The 14,114-nt window shown below is 40.9% G+C and overlaps 1 protein-coding gene and 1 pseudogene across 2 annotated transcripts in view; one reads left to right on the top strand and one right to left on the bottom strand.

The window, feature by feature from the left end:
• The window catches only part of DTD1 (D-aminoacyl-tRNA deacylase 1), a 172,161-nt gene that overhangs the window by 59,497 nt on the left and 98,550 nt on the right, over nucleotides 1–14,114 (top strand). The window lies entirely within an intron of this gene.
• Nucleotides 9,180–9,335, bottom strand: LOC132022960 (U4 spliceosomal RNA; annotated as a pseudogene).

The following is a 14,114-nucleotide window of genomic DNA, read 5'->3' as shown; positions in this document are numbered from 1 at the left end:
TCCCAGGACCCTGAGATCATGACCTGAGCCGAAGGCAGCGGCTTAACCCACTGAGCCACCCAGGCGCCCCTGCTATGGTGTTTTGATCTTGTCTCCTGCTTGTAGCCCTCAGGGGTTAGACTGAGTCTCGTGTAGTTTCATAAACAGAAATTAGGGGGCCCCATTCTTCAGCTTTCTCCTTTCCTGTGTCCTCCACTCTCCTGATTGGTTCCTCTGGATCCCAGGACCCTGAGATCATGACCTGAGCCGAAGGCAGCGGCTTAACCCACTGAGCCACCCAGGTGCCCCACTTTTTTTTTTTTTTAAAAGATTCTATTTTATTTGACAGACAGAGATCACAAGTAGGCAGAGAGGCAGGCAGAGAGAGAGGAGGAAGCAGGCTCTCCGCCGAGCAGAGTCCGACGCGGGGCTCGATCCCAGGACCCTGGGATCATGACCTGAGCCGAAGGCAGAGGCTTAAACCCACTGAGCCACCCAGGCGCCCCCATCTAGTTTCATTTCTCAATGGCCACTAATGATACTAGTTTGGGCTGAACCCCAGATAAACACAGATAACTTGGTTAGTGGGAATGTTAGAAGAGGAGGATCATGACTTTTTCTTTTTTTCTTCCAGCTTTATTGAGATGTAATTGGCATATAACATTGTATAACTTTAAGGTGCACAATGAGATTTTATATATATATATATATATATATATATATATATATATATATGGTGAAATGATTACTACATTGAGGTTAACACCTCTGTCACCTCAGAGAATTACAAGTTTCTTTTTCTGGCAGGAACATTTAACATTATTCTCTTAGCAATTTTCAAGTGTATAAAACAGTATTGTTAATGTAGGCAATGTGCTGTATGTCACATCCTCAGAACTTACTTATCTTATAATGGAAATTTTATACTCTTTGACCGATATTTCCCCACTTCTCCCACTCCCCAGCCCCTGGCAACCACCATTCTACCTTCTTTATAGGAGTTGGATTTATTTTGGATTCTACATATAAGTAAGATCATATAGTATTTATCCTTCTCTAACTTCTTTCACTTAGCATAATGTCCTCAACAACATCCATGTTGTTACAAAATGTTGTTACAAAAAGTTATACAATGTTATGACTGAATAATACTCCATTATATAGATAGGTAGGTAGACAGAGATAGATATATCAGACTTTCTTTATTCATTTATCTGCCAGTGGACACTTAGGTTATTTCTGTGTTTTGGATACTATAAATATGCTGTAATAAACATAGAGGTGCAGATATTTCTTTGAGATAGTGATTTCATTTCTTTTGGGTATATAAACAGGAGTAGAATTATGGGATCATGTGGTAGTTCTATTTTTAACTTTTTGGAAAACCTCCATACTGTTTTTTGTCATGACTGCACCAATTTCCATTGCCACCACCAAGGGTTCCCTTTTTTCCACACCCTCACCAGCATTTGTTATCTCATCTTTTTGATAATAACCATTCTAGCAGGTATGAGGTGATATCTTACTGTAGTTTTCATTTGCATTTTCCTGATGATTAGTCATGTTGGACATCTTTTCTTTTTTTTTTTTTTTTTAAAGATTTTTATTTATTTGCTAGAGAGAGAGATACAGAGCGCAAGCACAGGCAGACAGAGTGGCAGGCTAGAGGCAGAGGGAGAAGCAGGCTCCCTGCCGAGCAAGGAGCCTGATGTGGGACTTGATCCCAGGACGCTGGGATCATGACCTGAGCGGAAGGCAGCCGCTTAACCAACTGAGCCACCTAGGCGTCCCTGGACATCTTTTCATATACCTTTTGGCCACTTGTATATCTTCTTTGGAAAAATATGTTCAAGGTCTTCTGCGCAATTCAAAAATGGGATTATTGGTTTTTTTTTTTTTTTTTTTTGCTGCTGAATTGTATGAATTTCTTATGTATTTTGGATATTAACCCCTTATCTTATATATGATCTGCAAATATTGTTTCCCATTCCTTTGGTTGTCTTTTCATTTTGTTGATACATTTGTTTTTCTTATCCCACTAGTTAAACATGATGGAGTTAAGATACTTAAGCTTCTGTTTCTCTGAGGTATTTATTATGAACACAGCCCATGTTAGCAACAAAGAAGAATTTTTGGTAGAACCAGCTGACCCACTTATTCAAGGCTGGGACACTGGTTAGCAGTTGAAGATGTGTACAACATGAGCCTGAGCTTTGAGAAGTAGCACTCTGAGGCGTGGGATCTGGTTCAACACTGGCTTGCTGTGTTACTCACCTTTCTGTATAGAAAGTAGGTAAAGTGCCTGGACTGGTATCTCTGGCACATTTTAGATGCCGAACACAGAACTTTATAACTCTGTTTACAATGTCTGGGAAGTCTGGATGAATACTTTCTTTAAAAGAAGAAAATCGGTGAGTTGCCTGGGTGGCTTAGTAGGTTAGAGTCCCTTTGGCTCAGGTCATGATCTTAGGGTCCTGGGATCAAGTCCCACATTGGGCTCCTTGCTAAGTGAGGAGCCTGCTTCTCCCTTTGCCTGAACTCCCCCTGCTCATGCACTCGTGCTCTCTCTCTCTGACAAATAAATAAAATCTTAAAAAAAATTGATGGGGTGCCTGGGTTGCTCAGTTGGTTAAGTGTCTGCCTTGACACTTGACCATGACCAGCTCAGGTCATGCTCGTGGGGTCCTGGTATGGAGCCCTGCATCAGGCTTCCTGCTTGGTGGGGAGTCAGCTTCTTCCTCTCCCTCTTTGGCACCCACCCTACCTCTCTTGTGCATGTGCATGCTCTCTCTCTCTCAAGTAAATAAATAAAATCTTAAAAAAAAAAAAAAAAGAAAATTGGGGTACCTGGATGGCTCCTTTGGTTAAGCCTCTGACTCTTGATTTTGGCTCAGGTCATGATCTCTGTGTCATGAGATCGAACCCCACATTGGGCTCCACAGTGCATGTGGAGCTGCTTAAGATTCTCTCCCCTTCTTTCTCCGTTCCTCCCCTCCCTGGCTCTCTCTCTCCCCCCCCCCCCCCCAAAAAATCTGTAAGTACAGGTAACTCAAATGTGCATGGTTGCTTTCTTCAGAAGAATTTAAAATGTCAAAATAAGGTCTTTTTGTGTACCCACAAGAAAAGTGAAACAGACATCTTTCTGGGATATTGTCTGATTTGTCAGATCCTGAGTTAAGTGCAGAATAGCTTGACCAAAAGCAGCACCTGGTGTTGGCTTGTACTTTTGGCCCTGTTGGCATCACTGTGACTGCATGGGCTGACATGGGTTGGGGGGAATGGTAGGGGGCACTCGAAGATTTACTTTATTTATCATAATATATATTACATTTATATATTATATACTTACATATAATGTACTATAGATTTATATAATATATGTTATATATTATATAATATTTAATTAATTAATTAATTAGCTTTATGGAATCTTTCTTCCCTGCTTCAGGAGCAACTACATATCCCTGTGATGGATATGTATCTATTTATGATGTTTCTATTTATGATGTTTAATTTCTCTGTTCTTGTCATATCAACTAAGCCTGAAAATGAGATCATTTAAACATCATTCTTTTAACTTCATGCCCAGGTTTCTTTAGTTTTTTTAAGTTTCATAGAGTTTCTTATGACTAATTAAAGCAGTACTTTTAAAGACTTCTTTACTTAGCATAAAATACTTTTCCTTTGTTTTTTTATTTTTAAGGATTTATTTATTTGAAAGAGACAGAAAGAGAGGATGAGTGTATGTGAGTGTGTGGGGGTGCAGAGAAAGAGGGAGAGGGAGAATCTCAAGCAGACTTCCCACTGATCACAGAGCCCAGTTCAGGGCTTGATCTCATGACTTGAGATCATGACCTGAGCTGAAACCAAGAGTTGGATGCTCAGCTGACTGAACCACCCAGATGACCCTAGCATAAAAGACTTCTTAAAATCAATGCTCTTTTTTTTTTTTTAAGGTTTTATTTATTTATTGGACAGAGATCACAAGTAGGCAGAGGGGCAGGAAAAGAGAGAGAGGGACGCAGTCTCCCTTTGGAGCAGAGAGCCCAGTGCGGGGCTCAATCCCAGGACTCTGGGATCGTGACCTGAGCTGAAGGCAGAGGCTTTAACCCACTGAGCCACCCAAGCTCCCCAAAATCAATGCTCTTTTAACAACTTCAAGAAAACTGCAAAGTGTTAAAAAATTAGATAAATTCAGGAGACTTAAAGAGAGAAGTGAATTTGATTAGATAAAAATTAACCCTTCTTATACCATAAGGAAATTTAGAAGGTAAAAATTAGACAAGGAAAGCCTTTGGCTTTCAACTTGGAGGAAGCCAAGGTGCACCTTTCTTTTGTTGTCCCAAATCTTGGTTCATCCGACACCAACTGTCCAAGTTCAGCCCCAGTGAGATCAAAGTCATGTACCTGAGGTGCACTGGTTGGGGAGTTAATGCCACATCTGCCCTGGCCCCCAAGATCTGTTCCCTGGATTTGTTTCCCAAAATGACTGGTGATGACATCACAAAGGTAGCCAGTGATTGGAAGGGTCTGAGGATTATAGTGAGATGGACCATTCAGAACAGGCAGGCCCAAGTTGAAGTGGTACCTTCTGCCTCTGCCCTAATTATCAAAGCCCTCAAGAAACTGCCAGGAGGGTACCTGGGTGGCTCAGTCGTTAAGTGTCTGCCTTTGGCTCAGGTCACAATCTCAGGGTCATGGGACTGAGCTCCGCATTGGGCTTCCTGTTCGGTGGAGGGCTTGCTTCTCCCTCTCCCACTCTGCCTGCTGGTGTTCCCTCTCTTTTTGTCTCTCTCTGTGAAATTAAAAAAAAAAAAAAAAAAAGACCCTGCCAAGAGACCAAAAGTAGCAGAAAAACATGAAACACAGTGGAAATACCACCTTTGGAGGACTGTCAACATTGCTGGACAGATGTGGCACTAATCTGTAGCTAGAGAGTTCTCTGGAACATGAAATAGATCTTGGAGACTGCCCAGTCTGTGGGCTGCAATGTTGATGGCCGCTACCCTCATGACATCGTAGGTGACATTAGCATTGGTACAGTGGAGTGCCTGGCTAGTTAAGAAATACAAAAGAAAATATTTCAATAAAGGATCATTTGACAACCCCCCAAAAAAAAGTTCGACTAGGAGAATATATTTTCAACTTTTTTTTTTGTCTCACAACATCAACTTTATTTGTATAAAAAAAGATATCATGGGAGTAATTTCCAAAGCGGCATCTCCTGTTTTCAACATTGTTTAAAAAAAGATTTTATTTATTTCTTTGACAGAGGGAGAGGGAGTGCACAAGTAGGGGGAGCAGCAGGCAGAGGGATAGGGAGAAGCAGTCTCCCCACTGAGCAGTGAGCCTGATGCGGAGCTCAATCCCAGGCCTCTGGGATCTTGATTTGAACTGAAGCTGCTTAACTGACTGAGCCAACTAGGCGCCCCTCAACATTTTTTTAAAAAAGATTTATTTATCTTAGAGAGTGAGAGCACGCATGAGCAGGGGGCTCATAAGGAGAGGGAGAGAAACACAGTCCCTGCTGAGCGTAGAGCCCAATGCGGCTTTTGATCCCACAACCCCAAGATTATGACCTGAGTTGAAATCAAGAATCAGGCGCCCCTATTTCCAAATTTTTTTTTTAAGATTTTATTTATTTATTTGACAGAGACAGATCACAAGTAGGCAGAGAGGCAGGCAGAGCGAGAGAGGGAAGCAGGCTCCCTGCTGAGCAGAGAGTCCGATGCGGGACTGGATCCCAGGACCCTGAGATCATGACCTGAGCCGCAGGCAGCGGCTTAACCCACTGAGCCACCCAGGTGCCCCATGTTTCCAACATTTTTTATTTTTAATTGAGGTAATTACAGATTTGCATGCAACTGGAAGAAATAATGCAGCAAGATATTGTGTACCTTCCACCCAGTTTCCTTTATGGCAGTATCTTGTAAAAGTATGGTATAATATCACAACCAGTGCATTGATTGAGTCCACACCCATCTTTAGGGTGAGTGTTTTTTTTTGCCTATGGATGTCCAATTGATCCAGCACCATTTGTTGAAAAGGCTGTCTTTTTCTCCATTTTTATAAAAAACCATTGGACTTGCTTGTATAGATCCATTGTTGGGTTCTGTTATTTTGTTCCACTGACCTATGTGCCTGTCCGTCCACCACTACCACACTGTCTTGATTACTATAGCTATATAGTAAGCTTTAGTATTGGGCATAGTGATTCCTTCCATTTTATTCTTCTTTCCAGCCTTGTTTTAGTTATTCTGTGGCCTGTGCTTTCTCAAATAAATTTTAGAATAAGCTTGTCTATAAAAAACTAAGCTGGGATCTTGATAGGAATTGCATTAAACCTGTACATCAATTTGCAGTGAATTAACTTTTTTACTGTGTTGAGTCTTCTGATGCAGACACATGGTTTCTCTCTCCATTTATGAAATATTTTCTTTTTTACAAACAAATATCTAGTTCTTAGAATCCATAGTGCACTTCTACAAATCAATAATAAAAAATAAAAGCCAAAATTCTATAGGAAACTAGGAGAAGGCTATTTTCAGTCAGTTCTCACATGAAATACAAATAGCTTCTAAGATTTGAAAAGATGCTCAATCTTACCGGTGTTCCAGGAAATGCGAATTACAAGATTCCATTGTTGTGTATGATTAGAAAGGTAAAAATAAAATGGGGTAATAGTATTAATTGATAAGTATAAGAAAATGGGCATATTTTAATGTAGTCCCAATAGTTGATTTTTGCTTTTGTTTCCCTTGCCTTAGACGTACCTAGAAAAATGCTGATATTTCAATTAAAAACAGATGATATGAGAGAAATTACTGCCTGTGCTCTCTTCTAAGATTTTTATGGTTTCAGGTCTCATATTTAAGTCTGTAATCCATTTTGAGCTTGTTTTTGTGTATGATGTAAGAAAGTGGTCCAGTTTCATTCCTTTGCATATAATTGTGCAGTTTTCCCAACATTGTTTATTGAAGAGACTATCTCCTATTGCATATTACTGCCTCCTTTGTTGAAGATTAATTGACCATATAAATGTGGGTTTATTTCTGGACTTTTGTTCTATTGATCTGTGTGTCTGTTTCTGTGCCAATACCATACTGTTTTTATTACTGCAGCTTTGTATTATATCTTGAAATCTGGAACTGTGGTAATTCCAGTTTCGTTCTTCTTTTTCATGATTGCTTTGGCTATTTTGGGTCTTTTGTGGTTGCATACAAATTTTAGGATTATTTGTTCTTGTTCTGGGAAAAATGCTGTTGATATTTTGATAGGGATTGCATTAAATGTGTAAATTGTTTTGGATAGTATGGACATTTTAACAGTATTTGTCCTTTCAGTCCATGTTCATGGAATGTTTTCTGTTTCTTTTTGTCTTCAGTTTCTTTCATCAGTGTTTTATACTTTTCACAGTATAGGTCTTTCATCTTTTTGGTTAAGTTTATTCCTAGGTATCTTTTTATTTTGGGTGAGATTTTTTTAAAGATTTATTAATTTATTTTAGAGAGAACGTGTGTGCATGTGCACAGGTGGGAGGGGCAGAGGGAGAGGGAAAGTGTAAACTCTGTGCTGAGTGTGGAGCCTGAGGCAGGGTGCAATCACACAACCTTGAAACCACAACCTGAGCTGAAACCAAAAGTCAAATGCCCAACTGACTGTGCTACCTAGGCAGCCCTGTTTAGGGTGCAGTTGTAAATGGGATTTTTTCTTAATTTCTTTTTCTGTTGTTTCATTGTTAGTGTATAGAAATGCAACAGACTTCTGTACATTGATTTCGTGTCCTGTGACTTTAATGAATTCATTTATCATGTCTAGTAGTTTATTGATGGAGTCCTTAGGGTTTTCTCTATATGGTATCATGTCATCTGCAAATAATTGAAAGTTTTACTTACCAGTTTGGATGCCTTTTGTTTCTTTTTGCTGTCTGATTGCTGAGGCTAGAATTTCCAGTACTGTGTTGAATAGAAGTGGTAAGAATGGCTACTGTTGTCCTATTTCTGATCTTAGGGAAAAGCTTTTAGTATTTTACCACCGAGTATGGTGTTAGCTGTGGGGTTTTGGTTTTGTTTTGTTTTTTAAGATTTTAAAAATTTATTTGACAGACAGAGATCACAAGTAGGCAGAGAAGCAGGTAGAAAGAGAGGAGGAAGCAGGCTCCCTGCAGAGCAGAGAGCCCGATGCGGGGCTCAATCCCAGGATCCTGGGATCACGACCTGAGCTGAAGGCAGAGGCCTCAACCAACTGAGCCACCCAGGCGCCCCCCCCCCTTTTTTTAAATATATGCCTTTTATTATGTTGAGGTATGTTCTCTCTAAAATCTGCTTTGTTGAAGGTTTTAATCATGAATAGATGTTGTATTTGTCAGGTCCTTTTTCTACATCTGTTGAAGTGATCATACAGTTTTTATCCTTTCATTTATGTGATATGTCATGTTGATTGATTTGTGAATATTGAATCACCTTTATATCCCAGGAATAAATCTCACTTGATCATTTTGAATTTATATATATGCATTTTCTTTTAGTAAACTCTACCCCCATCGTGGGACTTAAACTCAGGATCAAGAGTTGCATGCTCTGTTGACGTTAGCCAGGCACCCCTGACTTTTAAAAATATATTGTTGGATTTGGTTTGCTAGCATTTTGTTGAGGATTTTTGCATCTATGTTCATCACTGATGTTGGCCTGTGACTCTCTTTTTTTTTATGATGTCTGTATCTGGTTCTGGTATCAGGGTAATGCTGGCTTCATAGAATGAATTTGGAAGTTTTCCTTTCTTTTTGATTTTTTTTTTTGAATAGTTTGAGAAGGATAGATATTAACTCTTCTTTAAATGTTCAGTAGAGGGGCGCCTGGGTGGTTCAGAGGGTTAAAGCCTCTGTCTTTGGCTCAGGTCATGATCCCAGGGTCCTGGGATTGAGCCCTGGGTCGGGCTCTCTGCTCAGCAGGGAGCCTGCTTCCCTTCCTGTCTCTCTGCCTGCCTCTCTGCCTACTTGTGATCTCTGTCTGTCAAATAAACAAATAAAATCTTAAAAAAAAAATGTTCAGGGGGCGTCTGGGTGGCTCAGTGGGTTAAGCCTCTGCCTTCGGCTGGGGTCATGATCTCAGGGTCCTGGGATTGAGCCCCGCATCGGGCTCTCTGTTCAGTGGGGAGCCTGCTTCTCCCTTTCTCTTTGCCTGCCTGTCTGTCTACTTGTGATTTCTCTCTCTGCCAAATAAATAAAATAAAAAATCTTAAAAAAAAATGTTCAATAGAATTCCCCTGTGATGCTGTCTGGTTGGTATATTTTCAATTAGCAATAATCGCGCCTCGGATAAACCTCATTGGCTACGATACTGCCACTGCGCAAAGCTGGTTGGTATATTTTGATTACTGATTCAATTTCATTGCTGGTAATTGGTCTGTTCAAATTTTTATTTCTTCTTGGTTCAGTTTTGGGATGTAATATGTTTCTAGGATTTTATCCATTTCTTCTAGTTTGTCCAATTTGTTGGGATGTAATTTTTCACAATTTCAGTTATAGTTCAAAATATTTCAGTTGTTCTCATAACCCTTTGTATTTCTGTGAAATTGGTGGCTATTTCTCCTCTTTCATTTCTGATATTGTTTATTTGAGTTCTTTCTCTTTTTTTTCTCTTTTTAATGAGTCTGGCTGAAGGTTTATCAATTTTGTTGATCTTTGCAAAGAAACAGCTCCTGATTTCATCGATCTATTTTTTTTTAAATTTTCTATTTTATTTATTTCTGCTCTGTTCTTTATTATTTCCTTCCTTCTAGTGGTTTTGTGTTTGTTCATGTTTTTCTTTAGGTGTAAGGTTAGGTTGTTTGAGGTTTGTCTTGCTTCTTGAAGTAGGCCTTTTTTTGCTATAAACGTTCCTCTTAGAACAGCTTTTGCTGCATCCCATGGATTTTGGAACACTGTGTTTACATTTTCATTTATCCCCATGAATTTCTCGATTTCCTCTTTGATTTATTGGTTGACCCATTCATTGTTTACTAACATGTTATTTAACCACATATTCATGGTCTTTCCAGATTTCTTTCTTGTGGTTGATTTCCATTTTCATAATGTTGTGGTCAGAAGAGATGCACGGTATGACTTCAGTGTTTTTTATTTTGTTGAGACTTGATTTGTGGCTTAATGAGTGATCTCTTCTGGAGAATGTTTTATGTGCACTTGAAAAGAATGTGTATTCTCCTGTTTTAGGATGGAATGCTCTGAATATATCTGTTAGATCCACCTAGTCCAATGTGTCATTCAAAGCCATGTTTCCTTGTTGATGTTCTGTTTAGGTGATCTATCTACTGATGTAAGGGAGTGTTAAAGTCCCCTATTATTGTTGCATTACTATTAATCAGTTCCTTTATGTTTATTATTAACTTTTATTTGTTTGGGTATTCCCATGTTGGGTGCACAAATACTTACAACTGTTATATCTTCTTCTTGGATTGTTCCCTTTAGGATTATGTAGTGACCTTCCTCATTTCTTAATGCAGTCTTTGTGTGTGTCTGTGTGTTTTACTCTATTTTAAAGTCTGTTTTGTCTCATATAAGTATTGCTACCCCAGCTTTTTTTTTTTCACTTCCATTTGCATGATAAAATGCTTTTCTTTTCTTTCATTTTCGATCTACATATATCTTTAGCTCTGAAATGAGTCTCTTATAGGCAGCATGTAGATGGGTCTTGCTTTTTTATTCATCCTGTCACCTGGTGAAGACTTTTCAGAAGGTATTTAGCACTGTTGATCAAAATTGAAAGCAGACAGGGGCACCTGGTTAGCTCAACCAGTTAAGTGTCAGCCTTCAGCTCAGGTCATGATCTCAGAGTCCTGGGATCGAGACCTGGATCGGGCTCCTTGCTCAGTGGGGAGTGTGCTTCTCCCTCTGCTTGCTGCTCCCCCAGCTTGTGCGCTCATGCTCTTGCTCTCTCTCTCTCTGACTAATAAATAAATAAAATCTTAAAAGATAGAAAAACTAGAACCAGACATAAGTGGACTGAGCAATTTCTCTTCTTTGAGCTTCTTTTTCAGAAGTCTGTGCACATGTGCATGATGGTATTTGTGTGAGGGGGCTCAATATGGCATTATGGAAACAACCAAAATGCTCATCAGCAGAGGAAAGGTTAGAAAAATCATATCTCATTTGTAGTGTAGAATAATGTGCACCATTTAAAAAGAATGAGGCTGACCAATTTGTACTGGCATTCAAATTAGGTAAGAATAGGAAAGAAGTCAAATTATACCCTCCTTCCTTTTTTAGTACTACTTTGCTTTAAAACAGATATAAACTGGCCATCTGCTTGATTCTGACTTCCTTGTCACATTGTTGAACTGATACAGATGCTTCAGATAATAACACTGTGGCTCAGGGAGTCTAAATTACTGATAAATTAACTTTGTTTTTATGGCTCTTATCTTGAAGTCATTTTTACTGCTTTCATTGTGTACCAAAATGGGGAATAAGTGTCCAGGGCTGTGGGGAAGCGGCCGTGCCACAGGCAGGAACGATGTGTCTCTGGCTATGTTGAGTACTCTTGTCCTCTCAGTGCCCTGGCCCTTTGTAGTCCTGCTCAGATCAGAAGGGCATTGCTAACCTCTCTGAGGAATGGTCTTTTCTTTGACAAGGTCTTAGTAGGGCTGGCATCTGAAGAAGTCTTGTTTTCATGATGCAGTTGGGAGTAAAGTTTCATGAAAGGTACCTATATAATAGTTGAGTAAATGCCTTGATCTTTGTGCCCAGCACAATGAGTTGATCATTAAATTTAATAAATCACAATATTTATTTTCTTTCAAAAATACTTTAGAACAGAATTGCTTCTGTGACAAGAGCTCATTTCCTATGTGTTCTTTTCCAATTAAAAAATATTTTATTATGAATTTTTAAGACAAATAAGAAGGAATAAGACAGTGAGCATGGTGTATCCACCTCCCAGCCTAAGAAAGTGGGTTCTTGAAGCTGTCCCAGTGAGGGGATGGCTGGCCATTTTTTTGCCCATTGTGCTAGAGCTTTCTGATTAACATTGGTGTCTGGGGTTTGGCTCCAACTTGTTGTGGTAGCCCTTCCATAGCAGAGCCTAGATTCCATAGTGATGCATTGCTGGATAAGAGAGTGGGCTGGGGATCAGACTCAGAAAATGGCTTCTTGTGATTTCTTTGGAGGTGAAATTTCATAGTTAATACAGGGTTTATAGAAAGCTGTCACCCCTGTTCTTGCCAAAGCTGTTGAAATTATGGCACCCTTGAGCCAGTGAGACTCTTACCCTTTGCAGTGATGGAATCCAAATCTGGTCCCTTTCCCCCACCTACTTCCCTGCCTTCCTATCCACCATCTCTCTCTCTGTCCATCTGTCCTTCTATCTGTCTGTTCATTCATCCGTCCTGGCATCCCTCTCATTGATTCAGTATTCTCGAGTATCTACGGTGTTAAGGTTCTGTGCTTGGCCAGGCCAGGCTGTTAAGTTCTGCTTAGAGCAAGAAGGGCAGTTGTAGATTACTTTGGACCAGCCCTGCTTGTTATTCTGCATCATCGTATGGTCCTGCAGGGGTTTCAGTGTGGAGTCCAGGGGGGAGCCATGCTCTGCAGAGGTGTTGGAAGTCCGGTGTAGTGCTGCTCACGTAGGCCACACTGCCCAACATGTGGTTAGGACTGACACTGTGGTTGTTGGAGTCACACTTCTAGTGGCAGTCCAGGTAGATGCCCTTCAGTGAGAAGAACCTCTCAGGCCAAATGGAGCGCTTATGTTGAGGGTTGGTGTGGGCTTATTGGATGTATTCTCTTCAGTGAAGATCTCAGGGCTGTTAATGCATTGTAGGTCAGCCTTCTTTGAGAGCTAGGGGTTGTGGGAGAGCACGTGTTTCTCCAGCAACCTGGTCTGACTGAAGTGTCCTTTGCAGACCACCTCTGTGTACAAGTTGTTCCCTGTGTCCCAGGAGAGAGGAGCAGGTAATTCCTAGCCTATTTTGTTCTTTTTTTTTTTTGGAAGATTTTATTTATTTATTTCACAGCGATTACAAGTAGGCAGAGAGGCAGGCAGAGAGAGAGGAGGAAGCAGGTTCCCCGCTGAGCAGAGAGCCCAATGCGGGGCTCAATTCCAGGACTCTGGGATCATGACAAGAGCCGGAGGCAGAGGCTTCAACCCACTGAGTCTATTTTAAAAGTTTCTTTAAGAGAGGAATGTCCAGGGTGCTATGACAGTGTGCACTATTGTATATATATTACTGGGTGTGTGAGAGAGAGAATGGAGAGAGGGAGGGAGGGAAGAAGGGAGGATATATGTATGGGTGAGAGGACAGGACAGTTCAAGGTGAGAGACAGGTTTTTGCAAAGACACAGAGAGCATAAGCATATTAGTTATTTATTGCTGGGCAACAAAATACCTCAAAACTTAGTGGCTTACAGCCTTTATTATCTTCCATTGTTTCTGAGCATCAGGAATTCAGGAACAGTTTAGCTGGGTGGGTCTGGCTCAGAGTCTGTGGTGAGGTTGCAGTCAGGATGTCAGGCCAGGGCCACCGTCATCTGCAGGCTCGACTAGGGCTGGAGAGTCTGCTTCCAGAGTCACTCACTCACATGGCTGGCAGGAATCTCACTTCTTTTCCTGATGCCTTTTGCTAGAACTACTTCACTGTCCTCATAGCAAGCTTCCAGCTTCCTCGGAGCAAGTGATCCAAGGGAACAGTCATGTCTTCTGTGACCCAGCCTCACTGGTCATTTCACATTCAACACCTGCCTCTGGTGTTGTGCAGTGACAGGCCCATGCTGAGATTTCACAGTGTCCTGTTGGCCACACAGGCCAGCTATACCTGCTTTTTGAGGAGGGTGGGGGCTACGTACAGGCGTGTATACCAGGAGGCAAGGATTATGGGGACGCTCTTGGAAGCTGCCACCATAGCATGGTCCTGACTCTGTAGGCTGGTTCGTAGGCCGGCAAGGTCGGTGGTTACAACTGTGAGTTGGGGAAGCTTGATTGGTTTGGGAATCCCAGTACAGATACTGGACCCTGCTTTAAGCAGTTTCCATTCTATCAGAGTCCTGGGGAGTCCTAGTAGGATTTTAAGCAGACAAGTGACATGCTCAGTATGCTTTTCAGTCCATGGCTCTGGTAGAGGTGTGCAGTGTGTTGGAGTGGGAG

This window comes from Mustela nigripes, chromosome 7 (assembly GCF_022355385.1).
Source record: "Mustela nigripes isolate SB6536 chromosome 7, MUSNIG.SB6536, whole genome shotgun sequence".
Lineage (NCBI taxonomy): Eukaryota > Metazoa > Chordata > Mammalia > Carnivora > Mustelidae > Mustela > Mustela nigripes.
The sequence above is the reverse complement of the archived record's forward strand: the minus strand, read 5'-3'. Positions and strand labels throughout refer to the sequence as shown.